The sequence below is a fragment of the Syngnathoides biaculeatus genome, chromosome 10 (assembly GCF_019802595.1).
Source record: "Syngnathoides biaculeatus isolate LvHL_M chromosome 10, ASM1980259v1, whole genome shotgun sequence".
NCBI classification, from domain to species: domain Eukaryota; kingdom Metazoa; phylum Chordata; class Actinopteri; order Syngnathiformes; family Syngnathidae; genus Syngnathoides; species Syngnathoides biaculeatus.
The window spans coordinates 31,359,352-31,373,110 of record NC_084649.1 but is presented as its reverse complement, the minus strand read 5'-3'; the positions used below and the strand labels follow the sequence as shown (position 1 = coordinate 31,373,110).

Below are 13,759 nucleotides of genomic sequence, written 5' to 3'. Positions count from 1 at the left end.
TCCCGAAGACCGTGTGCTTTGGATGACTGCGGCTACTGTGATCGGTGGGGTGCATGGGAGCTGGAAATGTGTGGAGGTGAGACTCCTGGTGGGCCATAATGCTGCACTTTAAAGAGAGTAAATGTTGCAGAGTGGGCCGTCAAGGAAGAGGAGGACAGTGATCTCATCCCAGTGTGTCAGTGGGTTTTGAGTGGTAGAATGCATTCTTGGTTGTGTATGATGGGAGTGTCTGAGGCCACAAAAGGCTTTTGGAGTAAGTTTGCAGCATTATGCACGAATGATTGCAAAATGCAGAATGCATAGAAGGAGCCAGCCACTGGGGAAGAGAGGTGGTAGGTGGTATCCAGCTCCCTCAGAGATGCTATGTTGATATATCAAAGGGGCATCTGCTCAGGGCACTTTGGGAGAGCAAAGACGCTATGTTGACTGCGGCAAGGGTTCTACTGGGGAGAGCACAGGTGAGATGTCGACTGTGCAGAGGGTTCTACTGGGGACAGCACGGGCGAGATGTGGAAGATTTCTGCCGACATTACGATGGATGTGCAGCTTACAAAGGATCCCAGGACCAGTCACATGCACCACTTCAGCAGCAAGGCGTTGGAGTACCCATGGAGGGGATGGTTGTGGACATGATGGGCCCTTTCCCTGTGGCGGAAAGAAGAAAGTATGTGTTATGTTTTTAAATTCAGGTTGAAAACTTTTTTTCTCATGCTTTTTAGAATATATCCACTTTTTGATCATATTACTTGCACTGTATGCAGTTTTAATTGTCTTTTAAAAAAACATTTTGTCATTTTTGTTTTTATCCTGTTTTAAATGTTTTATCTCTTTGTTTTCAAATGCCTTTAGTCATGTAAAGCAGACTGAGTTACCTCGTGTATGAAATACACAAATAAATTTGCTTTGCTTTGTGTGCAATGCACTTTCACAAAAAGGCCAGAGGCGAATGCGCTACCAGACCAAGAGGTGGAGACAATGGTGGACGCGGTGCTGGGGGTAATGTTCAGCCGGTTTGGGACTGGAGAGCTTGCACGGTGATCAGGGCAGGAATTTTGGGTCCAAGGTTTTCTCTGCCCTGTGTGAATGGGTGGGCATGCATAATAAGAGCACCACGCCATTGCATCCTCAGCACGGTCTGGTCTGGTTGAACGATTCAACTGCACCGTGCACCAACAGCAGCTTGCCATTCTCTAAACACCAGCATGACTGGGACTGGCACATCCCACCAGTGTTTATGACCTAATGATCTGCCGTCCAGGGTTCTACAAGCTGCACTCCTGCTCTGCTGATGTCAGGCCAGGAAATTTGAATATCGGCAGGCCTGGCATTTGGAAAACCACCGGACAGCCCAGAGGTCCAGCCATGATTGGAGTATGCTTGTAAACTGTAGGATCGACTTGAGACTGCTCATGTGCTCGCCCAAGACCAACTGGCGAAGGCTGGCATGAGACAAAAGAGAAGCTATGAGCTACAGAGAAAGGGGCAGGACTTCAAGTCAGGGGAGCTGGTTTGGGTGTACTCACCTAAGTGGAAGAAGCAACGTTGCCGCAAATTACAGTCACTGGGATGGAGTTTGTAGGGTGATCGAGTGGGTAGGGGAGGTTGTATATTGCGTGACAGTTCCCCCCTAAGGGTAGGAGGGTTGTCCTGCATCGACACTGATTGGCACCGTACAGGAGTTCCTCTTTTTGAGATGGAGCCTGGTGTGCCAGTGAGCCAGGAACGTGTTGTGGGTCCAAGTTTTCCGAATCACACCCCTGTTGTTCCTGTTCAGCCACTGGAGCCACCTGGTAATTACCATGTGCCAGACCTTGGTCACCCACAGAGACGGAGGCAGAGACCGTTTAGGTTTAAGGATTTTTTCGTTGACAACTTTGGAGTGAGGGGCTTTATAAAGGGGAGTTCAGTGTATTATCTGTAATTACAAGTGTTCCCCTTTAAGAGCACAGGGGGGTGCAGTAAGGTACACTAGGCGGGAGAGTGAGCGTGAACGGGCGACTCATTGTCATCGTAGTTGTTGTTTGAACGTTCTCTGTGGAGCCCAAGCAATGACATAGAATAAAAACTAGACTGCGCACTCTGCATACATTATGTATGCCGCCATGGCCAATAGGCTCTGACTTCCGGTAAGGGCAAAAAGCATGGGAAACATGCTTTATGGAAAACAAGGGATAAATATAAATACTTGGGATGCTATGGATCCCTAGAAACATTAATATAATCTAAATATTTGCAGCACGCCCAGGCAGGTTTAGAAGATACATTGACACGTATGTAATAGTAGGTACAGCCCTTAATAATATTCCCCATGCCAAACATGTCAACTGCCACGCCCACCTATGGCTTAGTGTAGCAGGCATTTCAATTGATATATTCCACAAATTACAAGGAATTTTTCGGACACTTTTTGTACAAGAGGATGAAAAAGTTATCAATAAATTCCACAGTATCGCTCTCAGGTTTATAAATCAATGTCAGGCATTTACGTTGATTTTGTTTATCCAAATAGGCCTACTAAACGTTACAGCCATTATTCTTTTCTTCATAACTTCTGACTTTTTTTCACTTTTATTACTTTATAGTAATAAAATGGGAAACTTTTATTGTACACCAAAATCAAGTAATTTTTCAGTCATATAATGTATCTGAAAGTGAACATAAAAATGTTCACAATACACACATTCACTTGTAAACAACAATTCCGAATACTATTATTTAACGATGTAAAATTTCCAGCATTAACTACCTCAATATCATCATCCGTTTGAAGGACGTATACTGTAAAACTTACCATCTAGGAACAATATGCCTTTCTCTGAGTATTTCAGCTAAGTTTTTTTAGTTTAAGAATGACACCACCATATCACATCACATAGGATTGTTGATCTATCAACTAGGCTTGGGACCAAGTAGCTGCTCCCAGCAGCTGTTAAACCCTGGGTACATTTGGGTATACCTCGGTATTGCAAGTCCCATATCACTTAACCTAATTAAGATATTCCTAACACTAAGGACAAAGTAAGCAAGTCCATTTACACTGAACCTTTCACAGTAAAAGCCCAAAACCTACAGGTGGGATAACCTGAGAAAAGTTATTAGATTTGGCTTCAGTTATGTGAATACATAAAAGTAAACATTAAAAGAATTGCTTCAGCCTAGGTTATAAAACATGCAGGTTTGACCTGTCAAGGTCATCCAGAGAAAATTATCTATATGGAGAAAAGGGTGAATGGTTTTGGCAGTGACAACTCCATGAATTTTAAGCCAACTAATTTATTAATTACAGTGATGGAGGCTGAGTGGAAGTTGAAGACGAATTACCAAGTGAAAGGAGCCTGTGCATAGCCTAGTTTTCATTCTACGTCATTAAAGCAAACCAAAGCAAATTTATTCGTATAGCGCATTTTATACGCGAAGTAACTCAATGTGCTTTACATGATTACAGGCATTTGAAAACAAAAAGATAAAATATTTAAAACAGGATAAAAACAATAAAAATGATGAACACACTAAAAAAAGACAATTAAAACCACATAGCGTAGAAGAAATATGATCAAAAAGTGGACATATTCTAAAAAACATGAGAAAAAAAAATAAGAGTTTTCAACCAGGATTTAAAAACATTCACACTTGCATGGGAATTCGCCCAACCAGTCTACATGTGTTTTTTGGACTTGGAGAAGGCATTTGACCGTGTTGCTCGGGGGAGTCCTGTGGTTGGTTCTTCGGGAGTATGGGGTACCTTGATCCCCTGATACGAGCTATTCGGTCCCTGTACGACCGCTGTCAGAGTTTGGTCCGCATTGCCGGCAATAAGTCTGACTCGTTTCCGGTGATAGTTGGACTCCGCCAAGGCTTGGGAACGCCTCGGGATCCCTCCGGAAGAGCTGGAAGAAGTGGCTGGGGAAAGGGAAGTCTGGGTATTGAAGTGTGTCTTTTGCTCATATTTAGTCATGACTGTATAACTCATGTTTGAAGCATCCCAACTCATCGGTTAACATTAAGTGAACCTTGCCGAAATGTTTACTCGAGACCAGGATGTAGGAATATTCTGTAAGTAAAAGCTTCAAAGAAACTGTTCATCGTCTCCAGCCTGTATTTGGATAACCAACATTCTCACTACCCGAAATTAAACGAACATGCAGAGGAAAAAACGTCCAAGAATTGGTGACCCTGACGTGATTTCGGACTGTGGTGTTGATTGACAGACAGAACATCGGGCGGCCAACTATTGACAAGGTGAGAGGACGTTTATCCTCCAAAAGTGATCTTGTGTTTGTTAACTGGTGTTGAGGTCCGTGTCGTGTTTGAATTTGTGACAGTGTGAAATTATAGTTTCTGGCTGGTTGAACAGTGGGGAAATTGTCGGTGATATAGTCCTGGGTTAGAGGCCCTACTGGAAAACCGTCGCGTGCCACCTAAATGGTTGAAAAGCCGTAGAGTGTGTGGGCGTACCACTCTAAAAAGGGTTTAGAAGATAGGAGGTTGTGCCGACGGAAAAAGGTTTTGAATGGCAGACAGACCAGTAGGTTGAAGCCAGTCCAAAACTTTCTGAACAGAGAGGTTGTCTTGTTCTTTTCAGAGAATCCTAGAGACTAGAATTCCTCATTCGAAATCAAAGGACAAAGTGTACACTATAAAAATAAGTTGAAAAGAATAACCCGTATAAACAGTGAAATGCGCAATTATAATTTTATTTTAGGAGAATCCTAGAAACTAAAATTCGTCAAATAAAATACAATTTTAAGGGTACTTTTGAATAAATAAATAAATAAATAAAGTTCAGGTGCTTTTGCTTAATTAAGCTTTGAGTACTTTTGTGTGAGTGGTATCGAGTACTTTTGAGAAAATAAAGAGGTTGGAGCACTTTTGACAAAAGATGATTTAAATCAAATCAGGGAGAGTTTGATTGGGAAAGTGAATGGTTCGATTTGCGGCAAATACCAAACCACTCTGAACAAGTGGTGCTATGTGAACAAGTGAGGAATGCATGTGATGTTTGTTTGTGTTTTGTCATTTATTTGTGTAATATGAATATAATGAGTATTTGTTTTCTTTTTTATATAATTTTGGAATCAAGGCATCAAAGCATGCCTGAAAAAGAATGAGAGAAAGAGAAAGAACAGTTCAAAGAATGGATGAGGAAAATATGTGAATGGATGGTTTCCTCCAATGTCTTCAACTGCGTGTTTGGTGGAATGAATGAGAGAAACGTAAAAAGCTTGTGCTTAAAGAGCTGCGGCTCTAAAATTGGAAGTAGAAAAAAATAGTCGTCTCAAAAGGTAGAAAAGTGAGAAAGAATGCTAAGAAAGTTGTGGAGATGAAAGTGAGAGCAAGGATGGCGATGGGATGTGCGTTAAAGTTGTCCCGTTTGGGTGTCAAGGAAGAGAGTGTTGGTCCGGTACCATCAACACCCAAAGTGCCATCTGTGCCATCTCCTTACTTGTAGGAGAAACGTCTTTCGGCGTTGTCTCCAAATAACCATGTGTACCGTCACTTTAACATGGAGTCAGGAAAGCATTAGGTGAATTTCAGGCTCCAGTGTTGAATTTAACTGCGGGTCGACTTGAAGTGGATGTAGAAGATCAAACGTCTCTCACGCGCTCAGAACAAACATCAAACATGAATACGGTTGCGGTAACTCTGGCTGCCGGAGTGACCGTCGCCATTACGGAATTAAAAATAAAATTGGACTAAAATGCAGGTTTGAGAGCCGACCCATTCACACGTTTGAATCAGCTAGGAATGTACAAGGTGCAATTAAATGGACACCAAGAGGCTCCACAAAATATTAGAGATCAACTTGAGAGATCCACCACTGAACATGAAGACAGAGCGAACGCTGAAGTAGAAGAGCAGAAACGTGCCCTCTGCGCTGAACAAGAAGCATGCCGACTAAAGAGAGAACAGGAATTTGCCGTCTACCCTGGTCGAGGCCCATCAAGTGGGGAAGTGGAAAACAGGTTGTATATTGATCTGTTACAGAACCAAGTAACAGAATTAAAGTGTCATGTCCAGAATCTTTCAGGTGCCCACCATGACTCTGTTCTGGATCAAATCGGAGGTCCTGAAGACCCCGAGAAATCTTCCGAAGGTCCAGCTTCTCCTCATCGGCCTGTGACTCGTTCCCAAATCTTACAGGCTCCCATGTTGGCCAAAGTTGATCCGGCTACTGGTAACTCTGCTATGTTTTACAAACCTTTCTCTCCCACTGATGTGAGTGTGCTGATGTAGAAACTTCCACCTATGCGATCTGGTGGTGTAAATTGGCTTCAAGCAGTGCAGAGAGCGCTTACAGGACAAATGTTAACAGCAGGTGATATCCATGTCCTTCTTACACAATCATGTCCACTTTCACAGTTGAATACTCTGATGCAAAATTCAGGTTTTTCTTCTCTCCCCGATCATCAGGGTCTTACACGAGAAAATTATTTGACCTTGTCTACAGCATTGGACGCTTTGTTTCCCCTCCCTGAGTTTGTCATTTCAGATCTGATGTTTGCTCCCAAAGCAGTTGAGGAGGCCACGGCTTTTGTTGACCGAGCCCTCACTGATTATACTCTGAAAACAGGACACACCTCTACGGCCTCCGCCTTGCATTCGCGAGTGTTCCAAGCAGCCATTTTGAAGGGCGTTCCCAAGTCTGTGGCGCAGGCCATGGAGGCCAATCCAGACCTTCCCGGTGCTGAAGATGACCAGTGGTTGTCACATCTTATACCTCATTTGAGGAGACATGCTAACTAAAAAAACTAGTCTAAGGTAGACAAACACAAAAGTACAGAAACACAACTTGCTATGTTGCAGTTTCAAAATCTGAAAAAGCAGAAAGAAGCCGCTCTTGCTGTGATCTCAGCTTCTTCTGTCGGTTCCGAGTGCATAATTTATCAAGCAGGTTCATTCATGGGTCAAGGTGCACCCCCTGGTGGGCTGGTGATTGGGCCCGCGTTTGCAGACAGCGACCTCAAGCGTCCGGATGGAGAGGCAGAGATAGAGGCCAACAAGGACATCTTATACAGAGGACATCTTATACAGCACCAGCAGCTACTGTAGCAGGAACAAGGATGGTGCCCTGAATTCACATGCTTAGGCCTCCAGGAGCCTTTGATGATCCTGATGGTAGGAGGATCCAGCCCTGCCACCTGATACCTCTCTTACCAGAAAAAGCATCTCACTTGTTGGATTCAAGGGTGAAGAAACTGCCCTGAAATTGACAACTCCAGTGACTTCAATGTTTTCACAGACTTTTTTTGCATTCTTTTGTGTTTGCACCTAACTGTCCGGTCAATATTTTGGGCAGAGATCTCCTCATCGCGACGTGGCCTCTCATCAAATGCAGCCCTGATGGACTTATCCTGGAATTTCCGGATGGTAACACCTACTGCTGCTCTCCTGCCTCTGCCTCCGGTGCCACCTCCCAGTTTCTGCTTGTTGAACAATGCCATGTGGCATGCGCCACTGCCGACATCTATTGGGCAAGAGTGGATATTGACTCCAGTGGTTGGCTCGAGGCTGAGCACTTTTGGACTCTCTGGTCACCTTGGGTCTGTAACCTCAGATGTTATGATATGGTAACTGATTGTATGCATTGAACTCTACTATGAAAGATCAGGGGAAGAGATCTATAGCGAGGCATTTCAGGACATTGATAACATATGGGAATTGAACATGGGTGATTTGTTTGTGGGCAAACCAGCTATCGCCTTTTCGGTGTTCTTGACTCCTGAACAATTCAAATGGTATAAGATGGTGGATCCTCCGGATCCTTCTATGCCTTGTTACCCACATGTCTCCTTGATGGTTTCACCTCAGCACACAGCAAAGGATCTTGGTCCGTTTGTCCTGGCATGCACACAGGCAACAGATTGGGAAAATTAATTAATTTCACTCTCAATTGTTAGATTCCTCATCACTTGATGCTTATTGGATTCAGTCTAACACATTTTTGCTAACTTCTGTTTTGGAGCACCAGCTTTTGGATGGACACCATAGCCATTGAAAAGACACTGGAAAGTTTCGCATGGTCCATGACCTGCGAGCAATTAATACGGCCGTTCTAACTCCCACTTTGCCAGTCCCGAACCCTCACTCGACATTGTCCCAAATTTCATCACCCCACACTCATTTCACTTGAATTGACTTGGCTAATGCTTTCTTTTGCATTCCTCTCCATTCCTCAATGAGGCAATTTTTTGCTTTCACTTGGAATGGTGTTTGTTACTCCTACAATTGCCTGCCTCAAGGTTTTTTCCTTTTTCCCGGACTCTTCAACAACTGTCTTCGTCAGTTGCTGTCTCTGCTTCAATTGCCTTGTGGAGTTCTCCTGGTGCAGTATGTGGATGACCTCTTGCTGGCAGCTCCATCTGAAACTTCTTGTCTTGAAGCCACAAGGTCTTTGCTCTCTTCTTTCCACTGCTGCAGCTCTTGCGACTCCTGATTACAGCTGCATGTTGTGTCTTGATGTGTCTGTAAAGTTCAGCAGTTTTTCTGCTGGCCTTTATCAGAAGGGGGAAGGAGGAAGTCGACAGTGTGCGAACATCACACAGTACAGTCCAGTATCTTACAAGTCTAGCTTTCACCATGACCGGCCCATGACCGGAAGAAGACGGGAGGAAAATTTAGGCGATTTTAACACAACCGCACTGAACCCTATGAATAGACACCACTTGACAACCCGGACTGGATTAGCAGTAACCCTAATCCACAGAAAAATGTTTTGAATAAGTCCTCGCTGTAAGAATTTCAGGCTCACAGTCAGCACAAAAAGCAGAAATGTTGGCATTGACAGCAACTCTCAGGTTAGCAGAAAACCAGTCATAAACATTTACACAGATTCAGTGTATGCACACATGACCATTCATTTTGCAATAAAAGAATGGCAGCGAAACAATTTCGAAACTGCAAACGGTACATCCATTAAACAACAGGACAACATTCTCAAGTTGCGAGATGCTTTACTGCTTCCAACAGCGGTACCAATAAAATGCAAAAGGAACTAATGATTTTGGATCGGCAGGAAACCAAATCAGCAGATCGAGGAGCAAAAAAGGTTGCAGGGTATCGACCAACACTCCAACTAAATGTAAGTGAGTCTGAATGTGGCAATCAACAGGAGGTGACAGTAGAAACAGTTAAGTTGTGGCAGGAAAAGGCAAGTCCAGAAGAAAGTGTGTGGTCGAAAGGGGGTGTCAAAGATGAGGATGGCAAATGGCGAAAAGAGGGTAAATCCATTCCATCTCAAACACAATTGAAAAATCCAATTTCTGAAGCCCATCTATCATCCACAATCGCATGGTCAGGTTCAGCGCATGAACAGGAACATTAAGGAAAAGATAGCTAAGGCTTTACTTTCATCCACACTCAATTGGTTGCAAGCTCTTCCATTGGCATTAATGAACATTCGGATGTCATTAAATTCTTCTAAAGGTTGGACTCCATTCGAGTGTCATACTAACAGACCATTTCCTGCACCCACAGCTCCACTGGCTGCGGGTGAAGTTGCAGGCCCACCTGTGCTCACACAACTAACAATTCAATTTCTCCCATTTGACAGAAAGACGACCAGACGGTCCCCTCGAGATGAACATTTGAACAATCTGTGTGGTTAAAAGTGATTCAATGACAATGGTATGAACCTAGGTGGACAGGTCCCTTCCAAGTTACTGAGCAGACAGCCACAGCAGTACGTCTTGAAGGAAAGGGGGATACGTGGTTCCACATCGTCTACACGACCCGCCAGGTCTGCCTCAGCAATCCCTCCACCTGACTACAACCGGAAAACCGTGTCTTCAGTACCGGCTGGCACCCGTTGATGACATCATTGGATAAGGGTTAATTTCACGGTACATGGACAGAATAATCCCAGTGAATCTACCCGGGACCTGGTAGTCTAATCCCAAGGTCCCGAAGAAGCCGACTGCGCCCCAGCTCAATTACTGCTGCCATTGAGAATGGATGAATTGCTCCCTCTTCAGGCCCATTGCACCAGCCCCTCCCGGACGATGATGCCACTGGTTCCTTTATTTAATTTTGTTTATTTCAGGTGTCGGACTCTTTAGAGTCTGAAAGGTTGATTGAAGTGTGTCTTCTCCTGATATTTAGTCATGACGGTATAACTCGTGTTTGAAGCATGCCAACTCAGTTAACCTTAAGTGAACCTTGCTGAAATGTTTACTAGCAACCAGGACGTAGGAATGTGCCAGTTATTACCAGATGTAATTGGTTTAGTACTTATGATGCTCTTTATTTTATGCTGCGATTCTCTTGTGATGCTCTTAATTTTCCTTTCATACTTTTGTGATGCGGACCCTTCTGATAGAATAAGAATGCTGCAAGTCCTCTGTATCTTTGCACTTCTGATCTGCTACAGCCATTGTCTGTAACTAATTTGTGCCCGGAATATTCTGTAAGTAAAAGCTTCAAAGAAAATGTTCATCGTCTACAGCATGTATTTGGATAACCAACATTCTCACTACCCGAAATTAAACGAACACGCGGAGGAAAAAGCGTCCTCCAACAGTATCCCTGCTGAAGCTACTTCTCCCGCGACCCGACCTGGAAAAGCGGTAGATAATGGATGGATGGATCTACTTAAAGAGAAAATGAAAAAACTCCAAGAAGACATTAAATTATACCTGTCAGACAATGATAATGGGGAAGTCTCCTATCTCATGATTTGGGATGGAGGTAAAGCTGTCTTGAGAGGGAAGATCATCCTTAAACAGGTACTTCACAAGGTTAAAAAAAAAAAAAACTTAAGATAGGAAAAAAATTTGGAAGACCTGAAAAAGACATGAAAAAGATATCCAAATCGGAATCAGTCAGAGAATCAGGGAAATTAAAAAAAACTGAACGGAAATTTACGTCACAGAGATCCAGGAAAACTTACCTTTTTAAAACAGAGGTAAAATGGAGTACGTAGTGTGTGCGTTTTTTTCAGCTTGTCCCTTTCGGGGTCACCACAGTGTATCATCTCAGATGAATGCATATATGTTTGGCACAATTTTTACACCAGATGCCCTTCCTGATGCAACCCTTCTCAGGGAGTGGAGGCCCCAGTGGGATATGAACCCACAATCCCTGGTTTACCAAACGAGTGTTCTAACCACTGAGCTACGGGGCCTCCCTAATGGAGTACGTAGTATTGAAGCCAAAATTTTGGCATATAGATTGAGAAAACAACAAGCAGAAAGGGCAACACATTCAGACGACCTGAAGTGGGCCACTGACATCAACTACATCCTCAAAAAATCCCAGAAAAGGATGGAATTCTTGTGGCTTCTGAGGAAGTACGGCCTATCACAAGAGCTGCTGAGACAGTTCTACACAGTGGTTATCCAATCAGTTTTGTGTACCTCCATCACAGTCTGGTTTGCGGCCGCCACAAAAAAGGACAAACTCAGACTACAACAGACAATCAAAACCGCTGAACGGCCTGTCGGCACCACGTTACCCACTACTGAGGACATGCACGCAACACGAAGTAGGTCCAGAGCAGGCAGGATCCATTCGGACTTTTATCAGGAAGAGTTCCTATAAACACAAATGTCTCTTGTTCTTTGTTCTTGTTGCTATGTTGTTCCTTGTTCTTTGTTCTGAATGAATGTCGTACCAGGGCAGCACCGACTGCTGGAGAAAAACTCCTTGTGTGTTTTTACACACTTGGCCAATAAAGCTGATTCTAATTCTGAAATGAAACACAAATGTCAGGATATTAAAAATAGCTTTGAAAGGTATTTCCAAAAACTCTCTGCACAGATGTAAAGGGGATAACGCACCTGAATCGCTGCTTCTACCACTCGGTCTTCTGACATTCACAGAAAAACAGAATAAAACATTAGTGGCTGATGCAATCTCTAGATTAAAACAGAACAAGACCCCAAGTTCTGATGGGTTTACACAGGAGTGGTACAAGACCTTTAAAGTTTCTGTATCCCCACTGTTGCTCAGAACATTTCATTGGGTCTTGAGGAAAGGAGGAATCCCTCCCGTCATGGAGAGAAACGATTATTACAGTAATACCAAAAGAAGGGAACGATAAGAGAGTGCTGTGATTATCGACCAATCAGCTTGTTGAATGTGGACTATAAATGCTCTACTTCAATTTTTGAAAAACACCTTAAAATAGTACTCCCAGATATATTCAGTTGGATCAAACAGGTTTTATCAAACATAGGCAAACACAAGACAATGTCAGGAGAACACTACAGGTAATTAATTACATAAACAAGAACCTGCTGTCGTATTAGGGCTAGACGGAGAGAAAGTGATTGATTCCATCGACTGGCTTTTATTATAAAAGATATTACAGAGATTCCAGTACCATAGTGATTTTTAGCTGTTTAATACTCTTTTTTTGGGAGTCCAGTCAGAAGACCATTACAGTAGTCAAGTCTACTTGAGATAAAAGCATGGATGAGCTTTTCCTGGTCTGCTTGACACATATAAGACTTCAGTCTAGATATGTTTGTCAGATGGTAGAAGGAAGTTTTTGTGATTGATTTGATATGATTGTTGAAAGTCAGGTTGGAACCAATCAGAACACCAAGGTTTCGGACTTGGTCTTTGGTTTTTAAAGATAAGAGAGTCTAGGTGATTACTAACAGCAATTCTCTTTTTTTTTTGTTGCCAAAAACAATTGTCTCAGTTTTGTTGTGATTTAGTTGCAGAAAATTTTGGCTCATCCATTAGTTATATGATTTAGACAGTGGCACAATACCTCAATTGAACTGTAGTCATCTGGAGACACTGCTAAATTTAACTGTGTGTCATCTGCATAGCTATGGTAGTCAAAATTAAAGTTTTGAAGAATTTGACCTAAGGGTAGCATATACAGGCTGAACAGGATAGGTCCAAGAACTGACCCTTGAGGGAACCCATACGTCATTGTCGTTTGCTGAGACCGAGCACCTTCAATGGTGACAAAGTAGCTCCTATCCTCCAAGTAGGACCTAAACCATTTAGTCCTACCCACATTTCCAACCCTATTTACCAGTATATTGTGATCTACCATATCAAAAGCCGCTCTGAGATCAAACAAGACCGAAATTGACACCTTTCCTGAGTCAGTATTCAACCTTATATCATTGAGCACTTTGTTAAGAGCAGATTCTGTACTGTGATGAGTTCGGAAACCCGATTGAAATTTTTCAAAAAGTCCATTTAAATTCAAGAAATTGCTGAGTTGATTAAAAATAACTTTCTCAAGAATCCTGGCTATGAACGGGAGATTTGAGATGGGTATATCGCTTGCTAACATGGAATCGTCCAGTGCTCTGGTTTTTAGAAGAGGCTTAACAGCAGCTACTTTAAGAGCTTTGGGAAACTCGCCAGACTGAAGTAAGCAATTGATTATTTGCTGCAAATCAGGTAGGACTGACTTCACAATAGTTTAGAAAAAGTCAGATGGTATTGAGTCGAGACACCTCGTTGATGGTTTCAACTGCTGAACAGTTTTCTCTCCAGTTTTTTTATCAACTGTATAAAATTCTGACAAGTTAATGGAGTTTTCTCTGGGTGGCTTCAAATGTGAGATCATTCTATCTTTTCGCTGATTTGTGCTGACATTTGACCTGATGGATTGTATTTTTTCACTAAAATAACACGCAAATTGATTTTATTTGTCAGCTGTTATGAGTTCTGAATCTATCTGATTCAGGGGGGTTGTAAGCTTGTCAACCACAGCAAATGGAGCACGAGTATTGTTGAGGTTCTTACTGATGATTTCAGAAACGTGTTTCTGTCTAGCTCTAACCAACTCTTG

The 13,759-nt window shown here is 42.8% G+C and overlaps 1 protein-coding gene across 9 annotated transcripts in view; it reads right to left on the bottom strand.

Moving 5' to 3' along the window:
- The window catches only part of LOC133507480 (calcium/calmodulin-dependent protein kinase type 1D-like), a 56,909-nt gene that overhangs the window by 41,950 nt on the left and 1,200 nt on the right, over positions 1-13,759 (bottom strand). For 3 of the 9 annotated variants that reach the window (XM_061832526.1, XM_061832517.1, XM_061832524.1), the window contains 2 exons: positions 11,775-11,803; positions 10,632-11,683 (listed from right to left, as the gene is read on the bottom strand). The gene's annotated coding sequence lies outside the window, so the exon portion shown is untranslated. The remainder of the gene's footprint in view (positions 1-10,631; positions 11,684-11,774; positions 11,804-13,759) is intronic. The other 6 variants (XM_061832523.1, XM_061832522.1, XM_061832519.1 and 3 more) reach the window with 6 other exon arrangements.